This window comes from Hemicordylus capensis, chromosome 17 (genome assembly GCF_027244095.1).
Source record: "Hemicordylus capensis ecotype Gifberg chromosome 17, rHemCap1.1.pri, whole genome shotgun sequence".
NCBI classification, from domain to species: domain Eukaryota; kingdom Metazoa; phylum Chordata; class Lepidosauria; order Squamata; family Cordylidae; genus Hemicordylus; species Hemicordylus capensis.
The window spans coordinates 13,319,927-13,334,722 of record NC_069673.1 but is presented as its reverse complement, the minus strand read 5'-3'; the positions used below and the strand labels follow the sequence as shown (position 1 = coordinate 13,334,722).

At 48.2% G+C, this 14,796-nt stretch overlaps 1 long non-coding RNA gene across 1 annotated transcript in view; it reads left to right on the top strand.

The window, feature by feature from the left end:
- Positions 1-10,348, top strand: part of LOC128338755 (uncharacterized) — a 31,718-nt gene extending 21,370 nt beyond the window's left edge. The window contains exon 3 of the long non-coding RNA XR_008312688.1: positions 8,957-10,348. This is a non-coding gene — a long non-coding RNA (uncharacterized LOC128338755). The remainder of the gene's footprint in view (positions 1-8,956) is intronic.
- The last annotated feature ends 4,448 nt before the right edge of the window (positions 10,349-14,796 follow it).

The window sequence follows — 14,796 nt, the reverse complement described above, 5'->3', positions numbered from 1 at the left end:
GAAATCGGAACAGCTGCCAGACATGAGGGCTGAGGAGGCTGATCAGGAGGAGGCAGGGATTTCGCCTGTCTGGAGAAGACGTCTCAAGAGGAAGGCTCAGTGGGAGACATGCAGGCGCAGGATATCACAGGAAAGGAAGTAGAAGTGCTGACTCAGGAAAGCCTGATTGGCTGCTGATTATCTTGAGCCCTATATTAAGCAGTCTGTTAGTTGCACAGATTGCTGTCAGCAACTTTTGCTTACCACAGACTGTGTTCCTATTTAGAATTCCTCAACCTTTCAAGTTCCAGTTTGCCCTTGTTCCATTAATTCCTTGCTCTGTTGTCCCTTGTTCCATTAATTCCTTGCTCTGTTGTCCCTTGTTCTATTCATTCCTTGCTCTGTTGTTTTCTTTTCAGTTATTACTCAGTTGTCGTAGAGGGGGGTACCTAGTTTAGTTCAGGGGATTTTATTCATTTACTACTATTTTTCTTTGTGAGTCTTTCATTTTCCTTTGTGCAGCTTTGCTGCTACTTTCCCCTTAACTCACAGGGGGAGAGCTGAAGGGGTTGTAAATCCTGTTGGGTTAGCCGAGCCAACAGACTTTCGACACTGAGCAGGAGGCAACAACCAGCCTCCTGGTCAGGGGTCCCTCCAGAATGCCCTGTGCACTCTCACAGTGCATGCTGGGACTTGGGGGCTGGGCAGCCCCCAATCCCTGCCGCCCCTACCAGCTCTGTGACCAGGTGGGCTCCATGCTTGTGTACAAGGAGAGTGGGCCAACCCCGGTCTCCCCACAGAATCCTCCTCGGCTCTCCACAGAGCTTCTGTGGAAAGCCTCACTGACTCTTTCCCTTGGATCCCAGAGCCATCAATCTCTGGAAGAGTGGGAGAGCCTTCCCCCTTTGGCATCAATATAAAATAAGGGACCAGAATCCCTCCGTTTTGTCTCCAGTACAGTCTTGGGTTGCCAGGAACTAGGCACCTTGTCACTGGCTGATGGGGAGAGCCGGAGTCAGAGAGCCAGTTATATGAGCATCCCCCCAAAAAACAATATTCATGGGTCAGGTGTTGCAGCCCAGCCACCACTGCCCAGTACAAACCCATACTCACCACCACTATGGAGTCCAATATTAAAGATCGCAAATTCCAAAATAGTAATAAATAAAGATTCAAAGTAATAAATAAAGATTCAAAATAAATAAATAAATAAAAGTAATAAAGTTTCACACACACACACACCACCCCGTCTTTGAGCAGAGAGCAGTTGCTAATAGTATTGTTCAACCAAAAATGGTGATTCACCACTCTCTGCCTCGCCTCTCAACAGCAAAGACCTCCCCCCTCGGGTCACTCTGACTGGCAGCCAGAGCAGTCAGTCAAAATGATGGAATGTGATTGGCTGGCAGGCCACTCCCATCTTTGCATGCAGAAGATCTCAGATTCAATCTGTGGCATCTCCAGGTAGGATTGAGAAGAATTCCTGCTGAGCCACTGCCAGTCAGGGTAGGCAATGATGAGCTAGATGGACCAAAGTCTGACTCAGTAGTTGACAGCTATCTATGCAACATCCAGCTCCATCCACAAGACCATAGAGTTACACCCTCCTTTTCTGGCATCAGGAATCTCTGCCCGCAACTCCATCCTGAATCTGACAATATGTTACTTGGCCTCACCGCAGCGCCTTTCTTTTGCTGTGCCTTGTTACCTGGGTTCCTGCACATAAATATTCTAGTCACTATGTCATCCTGTCAGACCCAATTTAGAAAAGTACCTGCCTGCTACAAATATTTTATAGTGCTTGAATATGCAATGTATATAACTTCCCATGGAAAAAAAAATCCATTGAAATTCTACCATCGTTACAGTTAAGGGGAAAATGAAATTATTATTCCGGCAAAGTTGCAGTCCATTATAAAGACCTAACTAATCTTCCTCTGAAAGAATCAATTGCTTTCCATCTTTGAAGAAGATGTGAGCTGAGTCAGACATGTTTCCCTCCGCACTTGGCACCGGCGGGCGAAACGCTGGCCTTACCTTCCTCTTTCATCGTGCAATTCTGGGCTCAAATGACCTCCCTCATTTCACATCCCCATTCGAGCCACTGGTGATTTCCAGGGATAAGGTGCCAAATTCATGGCCATTCTGTGACTGAGAAGGGAGCATGCCTTGTCCCCTTTGTTAAGCAGGGCCCACCCTGGTTTGCATGTAGATGGGTGACCACATAGGAGTGCTGTCTGTTGTAAGGACATAAGAACAGCCCTGGTGGATCAGGCCCATCTAGTCCAGCATCCTGCTTCACATGGTGGCCCACCAGATAAGAACATAAGAACAGCCCTGATAGATCAGGCCCAAGGAGGCCCATCTAGTCCAGCATCCTGTTTCACACGGTGGCCCACCAGATGCCACTGGAAGCCTACAGGCAGGAGTTGAGGGCGTGCCCTCTCTCCTGCCATTACTCCCCTGCCACTGGCACTCAGAGGCACCCTGCCTTGGAGGCTGGAGATGGCCTATAGCCCTCCGGCTAGTAGCTGTTGATAGACCTCTCCTCCGTGATGTTATGCCTCCATGAAGATGCCTCTGAGAAGCACACAGGCAGGAGGTGAGGGCATGCCCTCTCTCTTGCAGTTACTCCCCTGCAACTGGTATTTAGAGGCATCTTGCTTTTGAGGCTAGAGGTGGCCTATAGTCACTAGGCTAGTAACCATTGATAGCCCTGCCCTCCATGAATTTGTCTAAGCTCCTTTTAAAGCCATCCAAGCTGGTGGCCATCACCACATCCCATGGCAGAGAATCCCATAGATGAACGATGTGTTGTGTGAAAAAGTCCTTCCTTCTGTTGGTTCTAAATGTCTTGGCCTTCAGTTTCATGGGATGCCCCTGTAAGATATTCCCCTTAGGGGATGGGTCTGTAGTTCTAGAGGATCCACTTTGCATGCAGAAGGTCCCAGGTTCACTCCCCGGCAGCATCTTCAGACCTCTCCCAACTAAGAGGGAAACTCTCTCCCTGTTGCCTTGTCCATGCTTTCCTTTCTGCCTCCCATTTAAATTTCCATTACTCGGGTCTCTGGGTCCGAAGGCAATTTACATTTTGCCAAGTTTCCCCTCTCTCTTCCTCTTCAGCTCTCATTAGCGGCCTCCAGAGTAAATTAACAAGCTCATTGATTTGAGCAGCTCCATTTGGAGAAGGACAATGGGCTGGAGACGGAACCATCAGATCCAGCTTGGCCCGGCTTCTAAATACATCTGGGGCATGCCAGTCCGGCAGCTAGAGCAGCACGAAAAGGCCTCGGGGGCTGGGAAGGATGGCTGTAGGGTGCCCCAGGAGGTGATTCCAGGTTCTAGTATGAAAGAATAGGAGCATAGGAAGCAGCCATATACTGAGTCAGACCCTTGATCCATCTAGCTCAGTATTGTCTTCCCAGACTGGCAGCGGCTTCTCCCAGGTTGCAGGCAGGAATCTCTCTTAGCCCTATCTTGGAGATTCAGCCAGGGAGGGAACTTGAAACTTTCTGCTCTTCCCAGAGTGGCTGCATCCCCCTAAGGGAAATATCTTACAGTGCTCACACTTCGAGTCTCCCTTTCATATGCAACCAGGGCAGACCCTGCTTAGCTAAGGGGACAAATCATGCTTGCTACCACTGGGCTAGATGGACCACTATTTTAGTCCAGTAGAAGGTTGCTTTATCTTTTCTTGCATTGTCTTTTATCTTCATGAGTGGTGTGAAAGGCTTCATCCTGCAGGATCTCATGGCTTTCATCTCTCCGGGAGGCAAGAACTTCAGCTCAGCACTCTGCCGTGAGCTTAAAACGGGGCACTTCTGAAGTTCTTAAGCAGCTCAAGTCCCTCTGCCAAAGTGGGAGGCATGGGCAGTGTGCCGTTAAAGATTAAAACCCAGCCGTCTGCTTTAACGGGCGAGAGTCCTTCGCGATTCCCTGGTGACACCCCATTCATCTCACTGTATTTGAAAAATGCATTTAAATGTCAAAACGAAAGTACCCAAACAATGACTCCTTAGCACGAGAAACTGTTAACGCGCTGTGTAGCCAAATGCCTTCCCCAAGACATATGGGACCAGCCCTATCCATAAAATATACCGCAAGTAATACATAGAGTCCCCTGAGGAAATCATGGCTTCAGCGATGGCATTTCCTGACCTCATTTTATGCATGGAAACGCCACCCACACAGCTTGCCTCTGATGCAAAGAGTGGAGGAGACCACCTCTAATCCTGCTCCCACCCTTTTCCTTAGGGACAACAAAATATTTCAGGAGGGGAGATGTCCCCGGAAGGTCTTTGCCATCTCCTGATTAGTGGAAACGTCTGTCAGAATTTCAAAATGTCAATCCCCTGTCCCCATCAGAACAACCAAAAGTGTTTTTATGCTTTTGAAAGGTGGGTTTGAAATATTTCAGGAAGGGGAATGTCTTTGGAGGGTTTTTGCAGGGTCCTGATCGGGTGAAATTTCAAAAGCCTGACCCCTTCTCCCCACTATCAAAACCAAGAGCCTGTTCTTATGACCAGGGATTCCTGGGAAGGAGAGGGTTATCCCAGAAATCTGTGGTCATCTGGAGTATCAGGAGCCCTCCTGACCCAGCAGTTTCCAAGCCTGGGTAGCCCAGGCTCACTACCCAGGTTAAAAGTGAGGGAGGACAAAAACTGAGCCCATCCTAACTTTTGTTTGGATCATCTGTGCAGCCCACGTGTTTTAATTTTCCCCCTGGCTGCCGACAGCCATCTTTATCATAGAGTCCTGTGGCATGCAGGGCCAGGCAGAGCAGAGCTGCTGCAGTACTAAAGGCTGCTTCTTCCCCTGTCATCCATCATGCAAATGGCCCTATTATCTACCATGCTGGCCTTCTGGTAATTGCTTCTCCCTTGGGCTCAGTGTTCCCAACTTGTAAAATGGGCACATTGATTGGTTGCTTTTTTGTATCACCATGAGAGGAGAGGAAAAGAGATGCAGATGAATGAAAGAAACTGAAAGTTGTCCCGAGTGGCCTGTACAAAATTTGGAAAAACAATGCTGGATTTCTAATATATTGGTTCCACTTTGGAAATAAACCCAAGTGATAGAAGTCCTACATCTAAGAACTTTGAAAGCTTCCCTAGTAAGAGAAGACACCTATTTGATATTCAGTTATTAAATTGTCTCATCATTTCGTCTGGCAGAATGCATTTTGCTTAACATAAAATAGCAGGATTTGAATAGTTGGGTCCAGCCTGAAGTCAAACTGTTGTTGGTTGCCTCCATGATTGTGTTCATCTGCTTAGATTTTATGCTGTGCCCTTGTCCCAAATCTTCAAAGGTTGAACATCTTGATTGGCACCGTGGGCCAATTCAGCAGCTGGTTGGCTGTAGCTAATTGACATATTTAGTCACAGTCAATTAGCAAAAGGTTGCCCATCATTTGAGTGAACATAGTTGGAGTCCTTGAGTCCATGAAGCACAACTCCCATGAACGTCTTCTGGAGTAGGTCTTGACCCTTTTGTGGAAAGGTCTTCCTGAGGCATCAAGGTTGTCTTGTTCTCTGGAAAGGTGGCTTGAAAATGTTCTACACTCAGGAAGCCCGTTCCAGATGGACTGGTCTGCTGAGAGACTTTGGTTCATCTGCCACAGAAACTTTGTGCACTGCAGAAGACACAAGTCTATTGAATTTCACTGTGGATGGATGTTTTGTCCCTTTACCAGAGGACTGGAAAGTAGCTAATGTGACTCCAGTTTTCAAAAAAGGATCCAGGGGAGTCTGGGAAACTACAGGCCGGTTAACCTAACCCCCCGCACCCTGCTTTGCCTTCCAAACTGTTCTGAGTGGTTCGTACACGGTTCCCATGTGGGCCTCCATGAAGTTATTCCTCTAGACTAGACCTCTCTCGCTAACGCTCCCTCCACAACACTGTGACTAGCACCACCGTTTTGCTCTCCGCTCTCTGCAGGTCTCGGCATCTTCACATGTTTTTCCATAACCAGGAGATACACACAGCCACGTTCCCTCCGGGCGTGAGCTCCGCGCTCAAACAAGTCACCTCAGGGATGAATTTGTCCTTGCATTCCTGCTCTCCCAATGACAACTGAGGATGCTTTCCGCTTTAAATATTCATGAAGATTAGAAATCCTTCCAGGCAGAGAGCAGCGTAGGCATATATAGAACGGCAACCTCTCCCGTTTAACCCTTGAGGGGAATTGGCACCGTGAGTTGGGAGGCAGGAGCCACAGGCACACTGGAGATCTGAAGCCGGAGTAGTGCACTGTGGCTGGGGACGATGGGAGTTGTAGTCCAACCACATCCGGGGAGCCAAGGCTGAGAACCCCTAGACACCAGGGCTGTACAATGTCAACCCCCCCAGCTCAGACTACAACTCCCATCAGCCCTATTAGGCACTTTGGGTAGGGATGATGGGAGTTGTAGTCCAGCAGCAGCTGGAGGACTGAGATTATGCAGACCAGTGCCCAGGACTAAAGGACTGTGCCACAGGTTTCATGGAATGGATGGGCTTTGAGGAAGGGCTGGAGGGCAGGAAGGGAAAGGACAGCACACACGTATTCTGGGGAGGCAGTTCCCAGAAAAGGAGGTGGAGGAGGAGGAGGTGGAGGAGGAGGAGGAGGAAAAGGAGGAAAAGGAGGAGGGGGAGGGGAAGAGGAGGAAGAGAAAGAGGAAAGGAGGAGGAGGAAGAGGAAAGGAAAAGGAAGAGAAGGAGGAAGGAAAGGAGGAGGAGGAAGAGGAGGAGGAGGAGCAAAGGAGGAGGAGGCAGAGAAGGAGGAGGGCAGTGAAGGAGGCAGAGAAGTCCTGTCCTGAGCTTCCTCCATTTTGAAGGAAAGTGCGCATCAGAGTTTGCCTTCCCCTCACCTCTCTTCCCTTTCATTAGCTCACAAGCTTTTCCCAGGGCCAGCTATGGGGGGAGACGAGCGACTCCATCCCTCCATTACCATAGACTTCCCGTCAATAGCGTCAGTGGCGCATCACAGATCATCAATCATCCGCGCCTCAGCAATCCTGGCCACGCCAAGTCGTGGCGGGTAGAATTAACAGATGAAATTAAAATCATACTTCTTCTTTTTTTTTAAGGAGAGGGGAAAAAGACTTCTCAAAGCCATCAAGCATGGTGTCCGTCTCCGGCAAAGGGGATGCAGTTATGTCCCCCCCCCACCCCTGCCCCATTCCCGCAGTAATGACTTCAAAGCCAATTAGTCTGAAAAGTAGCAGTTATTATTCCAGGCTCTGGGAGGAAGAAACCTCACTGTCCGCAGATTTGACTTTCGGTGGAGGACGCTGAACACAAAGCAATAATAATAATGTTTCAAGGACCACTTGAAGGCTATTATTAGAACAACAGATGCAGTGTGGACATTTTATTTGGGTCCGCCTAGTTGACCCCAACAGCTTGGTTGAGACATCGGTAATTTATTGGCACGCTGAAAAACTTGGATTTATACCCATGATCATTGGCGTGAAAAGCAAGTGCATAAAATTGGCAGTGCTGTTGAGGTCTGTACCTAAATCTTTAATTTTTATGTCAGCTAAGAGGGACAGTGGATGATTCCGAAGTGGTATAAACTGAGCATATATCACAGTTGTTGAGGACAGAAGAACCAACACAATGCCTTCACAGCTTAACAGGCTTAGAATCAAGGTGCTGGGGGTTTCCAAGCAGAACCTCTGGCAGTGGCTTAGGAACAGAGGAAGCTGCCATATACTCAGAACATTGGTCCATCTAGCCCAGTATTGCCTACACTGACTGGCAGCAGCTTTCCGTGCATTCAAAGCAGGAGTATTGCTGCCTGGAGATGTTGCCAGGGATTGAACCTGGGACCTTCCACCTGCCAAGGAGATGCTCTACCTCTGAGCTACAGTCCTTCCGCAAAGGACTTAGCAAGGTACTAAGTCAGACCATTGGTTATCTAGCTCAGTGTCGTTTGCAGAGATTCTCATTGGCTCGCCAAGGTTCCAGGCAGGAGTCTCTGCTGCCAGGGACTGAACCTAGGACCTTCGACATTTATTTATTTAGATGCTCCATCACAAAGCTATGACCTCATCCACCCCAAAATCCAGAGCGAGTCTGGGATACCATCCCATTGCAAGGTCCAGGAAGAACACAGGAACATAGGGAGCTGCTTTCTACCGAGTTAGATCGTAGGGACCTAGGAACATAGGGAGCTGCCTTCTACTGAGTCAGAGCATTGGTCCATCTAGCTCAGGATTGTCTACCAGGCCTGCTCAACTGAGGCCCCCCAGCTGTTTTTGGACTACGACTTCCACAACCCCCAGCCACAGTGGCCAATAGCCAAGGATGATGGGAGTTGTAGGCCAACATCTGCAGGAGGGCTGAAGTTGAGCAGGCCTGGTACACAGACTGGCAGTGGCTTCTCCAAAGTGGCAGGCACCTATCTTGGAGATGTTGCCGGGGAGGGAACTTGGAACCTTCTGCATGCAAGCAGGCAGGTGCTCTTCCCAGAACGGCCCCATCCCCTCAGAGGAAGATCTTACATGGCTCACACAGCTCCCATTCAAATGCAAACCCGGGTGGACCCCGCTTCGCTAAGGGGACAATTCATGCTTGCTACCACAAGGCCAATAGAAGTAGCATCGAAATTAATACAAGTGAGTCATGACTAACTTGTCTATTCATTTCAGCGGTCCCTCTAGCCCAGTATCCTTGCTCCTTCTAGCTCAGTATTGTCTACACTGACTGGCAGCAGCTCTCCAAGGTTTTAGACAGAAGTCTTTCTCAGCTTTACCTGGAGATGCTGCCAGAATCTGAACCTGGGACAGGTTCAGATTTCGGCATGCAAAGCAGATGGTCTACCACTGGTCTACGGCCCCATCCCCAGTCGATACATGGCCAACTGATTCATAATGATTGGCATGCATCACCCCTTACAGATATCTAAGGAGGATAATTGGTGGATCCTTGGATAATGGGATCATTGGATTCTAGCAATGCTGCCCTTAGCCCATTGATTGTTTTCTTTCAGGCAGGATCCAGAGGCGTATTTGAACGACCCCAGTGTCAAGGAGCCGCCCGGTCGAGCCAAGCCTCTATGAAATCACCCTCCAAGCGGGGTTGATATTTCCAGGGAATCCAAGCAATGCTTGGCAACTTTCCATCTTGAAGCCGTGACATTTCGTCCTGTACTTTGAGATGTGTTTAAATGAGTACGCCGTGCAAAGGCCCCGAGGGATCTTGGGAGTCGCAGGAGAATTTGGTCACGGGCAGTCGCAACCTTTCCTTTACCATTGCTGCTTAAATACAGAGCAAACAAGCTGGAATTATAAAGTCACGTCAAAGCAAGGTTTCAAAATAAAATGTACTATATACCTAGGGCTTCCCCGAGGGACCTTTCTCATGGTTGCATGTTTTGTTAACGAAAAGGAGGGGAAAGCTTTTTCTGCTGCTATGAAATATTTCTCTTCTCCCCAGCACCTTCTCAATGGATGGCTATTATTTTATGGATGTATATTACATTGTTTTATAACCCACCTTTCCTCTCCAAACCAAGAGGAGGAAGCTGATCTTGCAGTAGTGAGCATGAATTGTCTACTTGGCTAAGCAGGGTTCACTCTGGTTTGCATATGGATGGTGACTACATGTGAATGCTGGAAGATATTCCCTGTACGGGATAGGGCTGTAGCATCAGTGGTGGAGCATCTGCTTTGCATATGGAAGGTCCAAGTTTCACTCCCTGGCAGCATCTCCAGGTAGGGCTGGGGAAGACCTCTGTCTGAAACCTTGGAGAAGATGCTGCCAGTCAGGGAAGACAATACTAAGCTAGACAGACAAACATCTGACTCTGCATAAGGCAGCTTCCTATGGAAGGGTTTCTCAGCCAGCAGCAAACAGGTGATGGGCTCTAGACAGAAGTGTCTTCCCTTTCCAGACACAATGCTAATTGTATGAAGGGTCGAACTCTGAAGCCACAGGATTACCCACGAAATATTTGGCCTGAGGTGCTCTCGTCGAGCGGGAGGTTTGTTATGGGCCATTGACTTCCTGTCAAAATAGATCCCACACCCATTAATTGTCATATGACATATGGGGAGAAAACACCAAGCCAAAACAAAACAAGAGATGCTAACAGGCTTGGGAGAGACGTATTCCTGGACTGTCCCCCAGGAATCTGTGGGAATGATGGAGCTCTGTGAATCCTACACTTCTCTCTTTGAGAGGGACACCTTGAGGTGCTCTGGTGGGTGGGGGGCTACATATGAAAGCTGTGAGATGGGGCCGCAGGTCAGTTGGAAGATCGTCGGTGTGCTTGGCACACAGAAGGTCCCAGGTTCAATCTCTGGCAGTATCTCCAGGTAGGGTTGGGAGAGACTCCTGCCTGAAAGCGTGGAGAAGCCATTGGCAGTCCGTGTAGACAATACTGAGCGAGGGATGTGTGCCCACCATTTTTTCCCATTTTTTAAAAAACTGAACCAGCTCCAGACCAGACCAGCGAGTTCGGCTTGCCCTTGAACTGGACTGGGCCCAGTTTAGCTCGAGGTCAAGCCGAACCCGCTGGTCTGGTCTGGAGCTGGTTCAGTTTCTTTTAAAAATGGGGGGAAATGGTGGGCTTACTACCATTTCAGGGCTTTGGGGGTGCTGCCGTGGCCATGGGGAGGCCTCCTGAATTTCCCATCCCCCTGCTGGCCTCCTCCCACTCTCAAATGGCACATTTAGGGTCATATTGGGCCCATTCCAGATCTCTCTGTGCTGGCAGTGGACATTTTGGAGGCCACCACGCATGCACACTAGCCATCTGCGTGGCCAGGTCATGACTGAAATGAGCATCTGAAACTGGGGGGAGGTTGGCACGGGAAGCGGGGGACCTCAGGAGACCCTCCCATGGCCACAGCAGCACCCCCGAAGTCCCACAATGGTGTTAAGTCTGAGATTTTTTTGTTAAAAATGTCTTTGTTCCCCCTGCCCCAAGTTTGTCCCGAACCATTTTGGACTCCAGCCAGACTGGGCCCAGCTCCAACGTGCACAGAACCAAACCCGACCCTGTTTGGTTCGAGTCCGGTTCTACTCAAACTGATCTGAGTTTTCCGGTACTGTGCACACCCCGATACTGAGCTAGATGGACCAAGGGTCTGATTCGGTATAAGGCAGCTTCCTATGTTCCTGAATGACGACATTAATATTGGTGTTGGGGGGAAGGTGGACCCACTGAAAGTACCTTGCCCAAGAGCAATCCCACATTAGATGTTAGCACTATTCCTCAAAGGCATAAGAAACCTTTTAACATAATCTGGGGGAGCATATGATTGGCTTCCCACTCCAGAAGGAGGCTCATCAAACACTCCATTAATGCTGTGCTGGGAATGTTTTCTCTTGGTTGATTTCAGCAGCCTACTGATTTTTGTATCGGAGAGGGTGTTGTGAGAAATTCTGAGTCAAGAGGACGTGATGGATTAGGAGCCTGTCTACCTTATCAAAGCGTTCTCAGTGCAAATCTCTGGGTATCAGAAGGACACATCCCAACATTTTGTCACACTCCAGTGTGATCAAGAAATGGAACTGAACTGTTTGGTCAATCGAGTAATACTCACCAGAACACTGTCCTCCTCAAGAAGGGCAAAGTAAAGGAAGATGATTGATTTGTTGAAATACACCCATAAAGAATCTCAAGAGGAACAGGAATAAAGGAAATGGCCTTAAACTGAATCATGCTGCCAGGGATCGAAGCTGGGACCTTCTACATGCAAAGCAGATACTCTTCCACTGAGCTATCATCCCATCCCCATATGCTGATGAGTTGTACAACAAATAAATAAAGGTATAATCCATTTGCAGTGCCTCTTAGAAGCCAATGAGAAAGACTTGGTGTAAAATGAAGATCAAAACATCAAGCAAAACGAGAGGAGGCGTTTATGAATCTCCCAGCGGAGAACTCATTTTGGAGGAGAATTCCCAATGGGGATCTGAAATTATCTTTCTGACTGGTGCATTACGAGTTAGCAAAAATTGCTTCCGTTTCCACATCATCGACACCTTAGCTGAAGAAAAGGTGGGCGTTATTTCTGACTCTGCTCAGAGGGACCAGTTAGAAAGAGTTACAGCAGTGCAAGCCTGACGTCACTTACTCAAGAGGAAGCCCTTTCTGTTTTGCACTAACTGCAGTTTCTGAACATTCCTGCCAGCCCCACATACAGGCCGCATTCACATGGAACATGGAACCAAGGGTCCACTGGAACCCTGGTTCCAGTGGACCCATGGTTCGTCCTCCCCCCACACTCTCCTGTCCAACTTTGGATGTAACAGAGAACAGGGAGCCTGTAGCCAGCGTGACTGCAGAAAGGAGGGGGAACTGGCTGCGCGGGCTTCCTTCTTTCATGAAGGACAACCCTCACAGCCAATGACAGCTGGAGAGAGGGAGGAACTTCCTCCCTCAAATCCAGTTTGAGAGAATGTAGCCTGCACTACCAAATTCAGATGTAATACAGGCTTTGTTACACCTTGGAGTGCAGTGGCGAAACTCACTACAACCCGAGAATACAAATTGGAGTTCAGAGAGCAGAACCTCGGAGCACTCTTCATGTGGACCTCCACATGAACTCTTCATGAGTTCCAAGGAGCTGTCCTGCATTCAGATGTAACGGTCCGGCAACCTCTGGCCTCTTCAACTCCAGTTCCACGTTTTGTACGAATGTGGCCACATTCATTACATGTGAATGCGATCACAGTCATTTAACTGGGAGGTTACTAGAACATAGCTTTAGTTTAGTTTATCTTTGAGTCTGGATACAAGCCTGACAACGGGTACAGGAACCAGCCTCGGAATTGATGATGAAGACATTGAAATGGTGGATAGCTTCTGCCTTTTAGGATCGACTGTCAACAGTATAGGATCCAGCAGTCATCTCCAGCTGAGATGACTCCTCTGATCAGGTGAGTCAGGGAGGTGGAATAGGGGAATAGTAAATCACCAGTCAGGGAGGTGGAATAGGAGTCAGGGAGGTGGAATAGATGGAATAGTAAATCACCAGTGGTCACCCAGTGAGTAGGCCCCCTTCCCCCAGGGGTCCAGGGATATTTCTCCCCTCTTGTTCAATTATAGTGACAAAAGTGGGCCCAGTCCTACTTTGGATACTCTGCTTGTGCCAAGCATCCTTTCCCCACAGCATCTGAATGAGACTCGTGTCGTCTTCTCGTCTCGGTCTCCAACATAAATCTCCCAGTGTCAACCACTAGGAGGGACTTCACCATCTTCTTTGTTTGTGAGCAAAGTTATCTCAATTAGTCCCTCTGACTCCTCCCCCCCCCTTTCTTATTTTGGGGTCCCAGATTTGAAACGCATTGCATTCTGCCACTGCCAATAAAGTCGCACAAACTGTCCTGTGACACACAGAATATTATTAATTGTCAATCACCCACCGCCAGACTTGTCAAGATGTTCTCTTCCAAACAGGCGGCTTTAAGACCTGAAGAGATTTTTAATCAAATGTTAATAACGCAGCATCTGTCGGCGGACTGTCGGCATCATGCAATAATAAAAAGTTAACATATGACGTGGCAATATTTTCCCCAACACTCATTTTTTGTTCTCACCACTTGGATGCGAAACCTCAGCCAATGTTGGAAGGTTAGGGGAGTGCAGTCTTGTGGTAGCAAGCATGAATTGTTGCCTTTGCTAAGCAGGGTCTGCCCTGGTTTGCATTTGAATGGGAGACTCCATGTGTGGGCACTGTAAGATATTCCCCTTAGGGGATGGGACCATTCTGGGAAGGGTATCTGCCTGCTTGCATGCAGAAAGTTCCAAATTCCCTCCCTGGTGGCATCGCCAGGATAGAGCTGAGAGAGATTCCCACCTGTAACTCTGGAGAAGCTGCTGCCAGTCTGTGTAGACAATCCTGAGCTAGATGGACCAAGGGTCTGACTCAGTATATGGCAACTTCCTATGTTCCTATGTACCTCCAAGGGGGATAGAGCAGATAATGAAGAAGGCTGCTTGCACATATATTTGTTGATGTAGATTTCCTAGGCAAACGATATAATTGTAGGGGTCAAAAGGGACCCTTGGGGTATTCTAGACCACCCCCTGCTCAGTTCAGGAATTTGCTACCACATCCCTGACTGATGGCCAATGGAATAATGAAATCTGAGAGTTGGAAGGGTTTGAGTTTGAAGTCGTATCCTAGAAATGTGAGTCCTGTGCCAATTCTTGAGTTCCATGCGAATTCCCAACAACTGCCTTAGGATGTCTTAGGAAAGGTGGCATGGAAATTGAACAATATATAAGTAATAAATAACTAAAATTCTGTTTCATCCAATTTTTTTTAAATTCTCCAGTTCAGTTTTGGTTCAGACGCTCACTTTAAAAAGCAGTTTGGTAACTTTGCCTATTCATGTCAATGGGACCGATTTGTCCATTAATGTCAATTCATGAGTAATTTGGACTGCATGTCTAACAACAGCAACAACAACAACAACAACAACAACAACAACACAGAAATCACAACCTTAAAACAATTTAAAACCACAAGTCTAGTTTAAAAAAGAAAAAGAAAAACCTTGGGTGAATGAATGTGTCTTTAGAGACTTTTAAAAAGTCGTCAGAGATGGGGAGGCTCTTATTTCAGCAGGGAGTGCATCCCAGAGTCTTATGGAGCCCTGGGAACATCTGAAAGAGCTGGCAGTCATATGGACCTCTGAAAGGGGGTTCCAGGCATAAGGAGCAGCAAGGGGCAGAGGCATTTGAGAGAACAAGAGACCCCTGGGGGACTAAAGGTCATGCAGTTGGAGGAGCGAAGTTCTTGGCAGGGGTGTTTTGAGATATCATAAGGACATCCCTGCTGGCCTCTGGGGTGCCCACAGGCAAGAAGTGAGGGC